Genomic DNA, 6,724 nt, shown 5'->3' with positions numbered 1-6,724 from the left:
AGGAGCGGGGTCATACTTGCCGGGATTCTTGAAATAACTAGGTGAATCACTAAGACCCAATGCTTTACCCAATTCATCAAAGGTGATGCGCCTACTCACATTAGCAAGGCGGAACTCGATGTTTTCTGTAGTCTCTACCTTAGTAACTTTCAAAGAACTCAAGAATTCTAAGGTAAGGGAGGGGTATGTCAATTCTCTTGTAGCAAAGAATTTTCCCAACCCCATGGCTTCAAAGAAGGCTTTAGTTTGTTCAAGGACACCCAATTTGTTCAAGGCATCTTCACATATAAATTTGGTGGATAGAAAGGATTTTCTAGCATACTTGGCAAATGTTTCCCTATGGGAGTTAGAAATGAAAAGTGCCTCCGGATAGTTCGAAAGTTGAGCAATTTCCGGAGTTGTTGATGTTGTTGCTTCCAAGGGAGGTCGTTGTATTGCACTTCCAAGTTTGAGCTAGCTACCACCATAGCCGATGAGGCTTTCTTTGCTTGAAGACTCTTTTGTCTTGTTGAGAGTGCCTTTGCCTTAGGTGCCTTTGTTGCTCCTTTTGTCCTTGCCATTGATGATTGAACCAAGAAAAGAGTGAAAATCTTCAATTTCCAAGTATACCCAAATCGATTTTAAGATGAAAGGCTTTGCCTTTATAATTTCAAAAATCGACTCAAAGGTTGAAGATTTTGGTGCTTGGTTTGATTTTTGTTGAAAGAGGAGTGATTAATTGTTGTTAAAAGGAAGTTTTGATTTGATTTTGATTGAATGTGGTTGAGGAAATCTTGTTTTGGTGATGGAGAGGATGAGGGTTTTGGGTTTTGGGGTTTATGGGTAGTGTTTTGAATGAAGGAATGAAGAAATGAATGGGGGTTGGGGTATTTAAAATACCCGAAAAATTTGAAATAGCAGGGGGAGACGGGCGTCTTTCCTTCGGGACGCTCGGATTTTGCCTGTTTTGGTTTGAGAATTCTCGCCTAAAGACGGGCGTCTTTCAGCAAAGCCGCTCGGATTTATCAATTGCGGGACGGGCGTCTTCTGCTGAAAACGGGCGGATTCTCTTCCAGTGAGGTTTCTTGTTTTTCCCAACCAAAAAGACGGGCGTCTTTCCTTCCAGGACGGGCGTCTTTCTGAAGACGGGCGGTTTCTCTTCCAGGACGCTCAGATTTTTCAACAGTCCCAAAATTTCAAAATTTCAGCTCAGATGGACAGGCGGATTCTGACAAAGATGCCCGGATTGCCTGAAGGCGGGCGGATTCCCATGAAGACGCTCGGATTCTGCCCCTTTTACCCGGATTCAGTTCCATCCGTGTACTTGCATATCCCGTGTCATTTTCCATTCTTCAAATCCCGTGTTCTTCATTGTAGGGGCACTACTAAGGCATGAATAGCCTAGGCAATTGCTATCCCCACACTAAGCTAAAGCACTACACATCAATTGAATCATTAGTCCCTCCCTCACTTCTCTCAAAAATGATAATTATCTTGATCAAAGCATAAAAATCCAAAAATGACAAAAATGCAATGTAAGAATTAAAATGCGAGTTAGGGAGTTAGAAGTATTTACAAATGGTGGTTTAGGGAGGACTCCACCAAACTCTCATCCTTAGTGAGATGTCATGGGGGCATGTCCAAGGTGTTGTTGATGTTGCTCAACACCTTAAAGAAGTAATCAAAAGCATGTTCATTATCATGATAAAGATCTTCAATAGACCTTTGCCCTTGTTGTCGGTCTTGATCGATAGCATTACCAATATAGGGATTGAAAATCCCTTAAAACTCATCGTCCCAAAGACCACAAACTTCATCTACTTGATCAATAAAGATCTCTTGAGTTAATGGAGAAAACTCTCCCACTTTCTTGTCTTGGCCAATGAGGCCATCCTCTTCATTGCTTGACTTTGGTGAGCTTTTCAAGCTCTCTTTGTTACAATTCACTTGCTCTTTGAATGGAGCATCTTCAATTTTCTTCTTCCATTGGAATTCCGACTTCTTCCTATCATCCTTCCGGCTATAATGATCAACCATAAAACATGGTTCATGCAAACGGGGAGCTCTCATGGTCTTGTCAAGATTGAAAGTTATGCTCTCATCTCCCACCTCTAGAGTGAGCTGTCCATGCTTCACATCGATCACCGCACCCGCGGTGTGTAAGAAAGGTCTTCCTAGAATGATTGGAATGTTGGAGTCTTCTTCCATGTCAACAATGACAAAGTCCACCGGGATGAAAAATTTCCCAACTCTTACGGGAACATCTTCCCATATACCTAATGGTGTCTTCGTCGATCTATCGGCCATTTGGAGTGTGATATTGGTGCATTTAAGCTCTCCCATCCCAAAACTTTTACTCACCGAGTACGGTATAACACTCACACTAGCCCCTAGATCACATAAGGCTTTGTTGATCGTGGTGTCGCCAATGGTACACGGTATTGAGAAGCTTCCCGGATCTTTGAGTTTTGGAGGTGAACTCCCTTGAAGTATTGCACTACTCACCTTAGTGAAGGCGATAGTCTCAAGCTTCCGGATCGACTTCTTCTTTGTGAGGATGTCTTTCATGTATTTTGCATAGGCCGGCACGTGATTGATTAATTCCGTGAAAGGAATTGAGACTTCCAAATTCTTCACAATTTCCATAAATTTTCCAAGTTGGTCATCAAATTTGGGCTTGGCTTGACGACTCGGAAAAGGAAGTCTAATCACAATGGGCTCCTTCTCCTTGACCTTGTCTTCATTTTTCTTTGAAATTTCTTCTTTTGATGGTTCTCCATCCTTGGAGTTTTGCACAATTTCTTCTTTGTCACTAGCTTCCACAACTTCATCCTCAACTTGCTTCTTCGGTGCTTCATACCTTGTACCACTCCTCAAGTGAATGGCACTAACTGTTTCATGTCTTGGGGGATTACTTTGAGGTGGTAATTGCCCCTTTTGTCTTTGTGAGCTTGAAGATGCTAGTTGAGTCAATTGGGTTTCCAACATTTTGGTGTGAGCTAGGATGTTGTTGATGGTGGTTTCCTTTGCTTGACTATCCTTTTGCATTTGAGTGAAAAACTCTTGTTGATTCTTTTGCATTTTGAGGACCGCTTTTTGAACATCAAAACCTTGGTCATTTTGTTGATTGTATGGAGTTTGATTTTGGTAACCTTGGTTTTGGTTGTAAAAGGGTCTTTGATTTTGGTTTCTCATGGGAGGTGGGGTGTATGTTGGTTGAGGGTTTTGAACATTTTGGCTTTTGTATGAGAGATTTGGATGGAATTTGGTGTTTTCATTGTAATAGTTTTAATAAGGGGTACCACTCTTGTATGCTTGGAAAGCATTCACTTGTTCATTTGTTCCCCTACATTCACTTTGGTCATGTCCCAAAGTTCCACAATTCTCACATATCCCACTTGGGATTGATGAAGATGCCGTCATGGCATTAACATGATGCTTTGGTGATTTTGAGGCTTCTTCAAGTCTAGCCATAGCTTTTTCAAACTTCAAATTGATGGTATCAATGTGAGCACTAAGTTGAGCACCCAATTGAGTAATGGAGTCCACTTCATGCTTCCTCCTCTCGTAGCCTTGCGAGGTCTACTATATTGTGAGTTATGGACCGCCATTTCCTCAATTTTGTTCCAAGTTTGATTGTCATCAACTTCGGTGAACATTCCATTTGATCCCATGTTGAGAATGTTCCTTGAATCTTCATAAAGTCCGTTCCAAAATTGTTGTACCAAGAACCACTCGCTAAGTCCATGGTGAGGACATGAGCGATAAATTCCCTTAAACTGCTCCCAAGCTTCATACAAAGATTCTTCATCCCTTTACTTAAAGCCCGTGATTTGAGCTCTTAGCATGTTAGTCTTTTCCGGTGGATAAAACTTTTTGTAGAAAGCTAGAGCCAACTTTTTCCAAGAATCAATTCCGAGAGTAGCCTTATCAAGGCCTTTCAACCATTGTTTTGCGGTGCCAATTAGAGAAAAAGGAAATAAGACCCATCGAATTTGGTCTTGAGTTACACCGGTTTGAGAAATCGCATCAAAATAGTCACAAGAAGTCTCCATATGAGAATGAGAGTCTTCACTAGGCATCCCCCCAAATTGGCTTCTTTCGACTAATTGGATAAATGCGGATTTGGCGATAAAATTTCCGGTTAGATGTTGTGGTGTGGGAGTACCATTGGGTAGGTTCTCCTCGGTGGGTACGGAATGTGATGAAAACTTAGGCATTGTGGGTTGATTTTGTGTTGGATTTTGTGTTGGGTTCTCCTCACCTTCTCTTGCAAAAGGGTCGATGAACTCAATAGTATTTGGTTGAATATCTACAACCTCACCAATACCTCTCAAAGTTCTTCTAGCAAGTCTTCTATTGGTTGTCAAAGTTCTTTCAATTTCGCGATCAAAGGGTAACAAGTCACCTTGTGACCTTCTAGACATGCAAAATATCAAACAACTCGAAAACAATTAGAACAAACATTGAGGAGTTTTACTTCCCCAAGGGAAAGAAAGACACAACTAATAACAACATAAGAAAATCTAAATCAAGTTAACACCGTCCCCGGCAACGGCGCCATTTTTGGTCGGACTTACTTTTCGGTTACTTGTCGTTAGGAGCACCTAGACCAAAACACAATTTATAACTTCACAAACAACTCTACGATTAGAAAAGAGGCAAGTAAAGGTCGGATCCCAAGGGACGGGAATTGAGATGAGATTTCTATTGTAACTAGTGATGTCTTAAGGGGTGTCACAATTGGGGTTTGATGTAGAAGATCACTAAACTAAATAGCAATGAAAGTAAGCAAGCAAGATGAATTAAAAGGGATGTAAACAATTGATAAAAGGCACTAGGGTGTCATGGGTTCATAGGGGATTCATGGGAATTGATCATTCAAACATATTATCAAGTTATAAGCAAGCAATTATTGTTGTGATGGATCGAGTTGGTTTATTTCTTACGATCCTAGGAAAGTTTGGGTCCCGGAGCCGAATCGATTAGATTGTACAACACCTACAAGTCGACTTAGTCTTCCCTACTCAACAACATGCATGGTCTAATGAGACTCGAGTTGGTTTATGTCTTACAAGTCTCATTGAAAAGATAGGTGATGGGTAAAAAAATGCAAGGATTCATAGGCTCGCATTTCATCAAACATAACATGTGCATAAGTTGAGATCACAACAAGCAAGCAAATAAACTATGAAAGCATATTAATTTAAGCATGAATCATCCCCCATGTTGGTTTCCCCTAATTACCCATTTACCCTAGCTAAGGAAACTACTCACTCATTATCATGTTGAACATGCTAGCAAGGTTGTTAATCATACTAACAAAGTGAAACATGATGAATAAATGAAAGTGATTAACAATAATTAAAGAGGGATTAAGAGAATTATACCTACTAATGATTCCAATAATAAAGCAAAGAATAAAAGAAGTACTTGATGCTTGATTGTAAGGTTGTCAATCTCCCAATAATAACCCAAATAATCTTCAATTACCCAAAATAAGGGATGAACAAGAGAGAGATTAAGGAAATAAAACTTATATTAAAACTTGATTAAATGTTGATTACAAGATTAAAGAGAGATTTGATTGATATTAACTACACTAAAGATTGCTAAGAAGAACATGCTCTTCTAATTAGACTAATGGGGTATTTATAGTGGGGATTAGGTGCATGAATTAGGGTTAACTAAGGGCTTAAATGACGATTAAGTCCCTTGTTGAGGAAACGCCGGTCTTTTTGGAAAGACTCCGGTCTCTAGGGAGACTCCGGTCTCTAGAAGAAGATGTGCATCCTTCCTTGAAGCTTGAAGAAGACGAAATGGGTCTGCCTGGGAATCCGGGCGTCTTTAGCACGGGACGGGCGGATTTGGTGGTCTCTGCCCGGGCGTCTTGGTGGTGAAGACGGGCGTCTTCTGGAGTTTTTGCCCGGGCGTCTTGGTGGTGAAGACGCACGGATTGTAGAGTGAAGACGGGCGTCTTCTAGGCAATCCGCACGGATTGCTAGGCAGTCTTGTTTCTTCTTCTTTTCTTCCTTTTTCTTCATAAAATCCTTGGGGATTTCCTCGGGGATGCAAGGATCTTTTCTCATCATTGCCCATCTACTATAGTATGTATAAAGGCTTTCTAATCTTGTCTCTCCTTGATGCTTGGTCATTGGATTCAATCAATTTAGCCTCATTTTGCCATGAAAATGCAAGGTTTGCACTCCTTTCCTACAAAGGGATCAAAACCTCAAAGAATATGGAAAACAAAGAACTAAAGACAATAAATGACCCAAATATGCACTAAAAAGCATGGGAACAAGGCTAATTCGGGGACTAAATAAGCTCTAATTATGGTCACATAAGGTATTATTTTGGTAATTCTGTTAAATTGCCAAATTTATGTTTCCTAATTTTCCAAGCACGCTTTTCGAGACAACATCGACATTCGCGCCAAACGACACACTTACCCATTTCATTTTATTTTATTTTTTAGGGGAATCATTTCACTCCATGTTTCACATTTCGTTTCAAACTTATACATTTCTTTTTACGTTTTTTAAGGGGGTAGCCCTCCCTACCGTCCGGTCATTTTCCTGACATTTTTGTCATTTTCGCTCATTTCTGGGCAATTTTTCGCATTTTCATGTCATTTTTGCTCATTTACGGGCACCTTTTTTTTTTTCCTTTTCTCATTTTGCGCTAATTTAAGTCACGTGTATATTATGTGTTCTACGTTTAATTCTGTGTAAATTTCCGCAGC

The 6,724-nt window shown here is 40.3% G+C and overlaps 1 non-coding gene across 1 annotated transcript; it reads left to right on the top strand.

The window, feature by feature from the left end:
* Nucleotides 1-3,720: 3,720 nt before the first annotated feature.
* LOC141615595 (small nucleolar RNA R71) lies at nucleotides 3,721-3,827 on the top strand. Its single transcript, XR_012530009.1, has one exon. It is a non-coding gene; the product is annotated as a small nucleolar RNA R71 (small nucleolar RNA).
* Nucleotides 3,828-6,724: the final 2,897 nt, after the last annotated feature.

This window comes from Silene latifolia, chromosome 11, assembly GCF_048544455.1.
Source record: "Silene latifolia isolate original U9 population chromosome 11, ASM4854445v1, whole genome shotgun sequence".
In the NCBI taxonomy this organism is placed as follows: Eukaryota; Viridiplantae; Streptophyta; class Magnoliopsida; order Caryophyllales; family Caryophyllaceae; genus Silene; species Silene latifolia.
The sequence above is the reverse complement of the archived record's forward strand: the minus strand, read 5'-3'. Positions and strand labels throughout refer to the sequence as shown.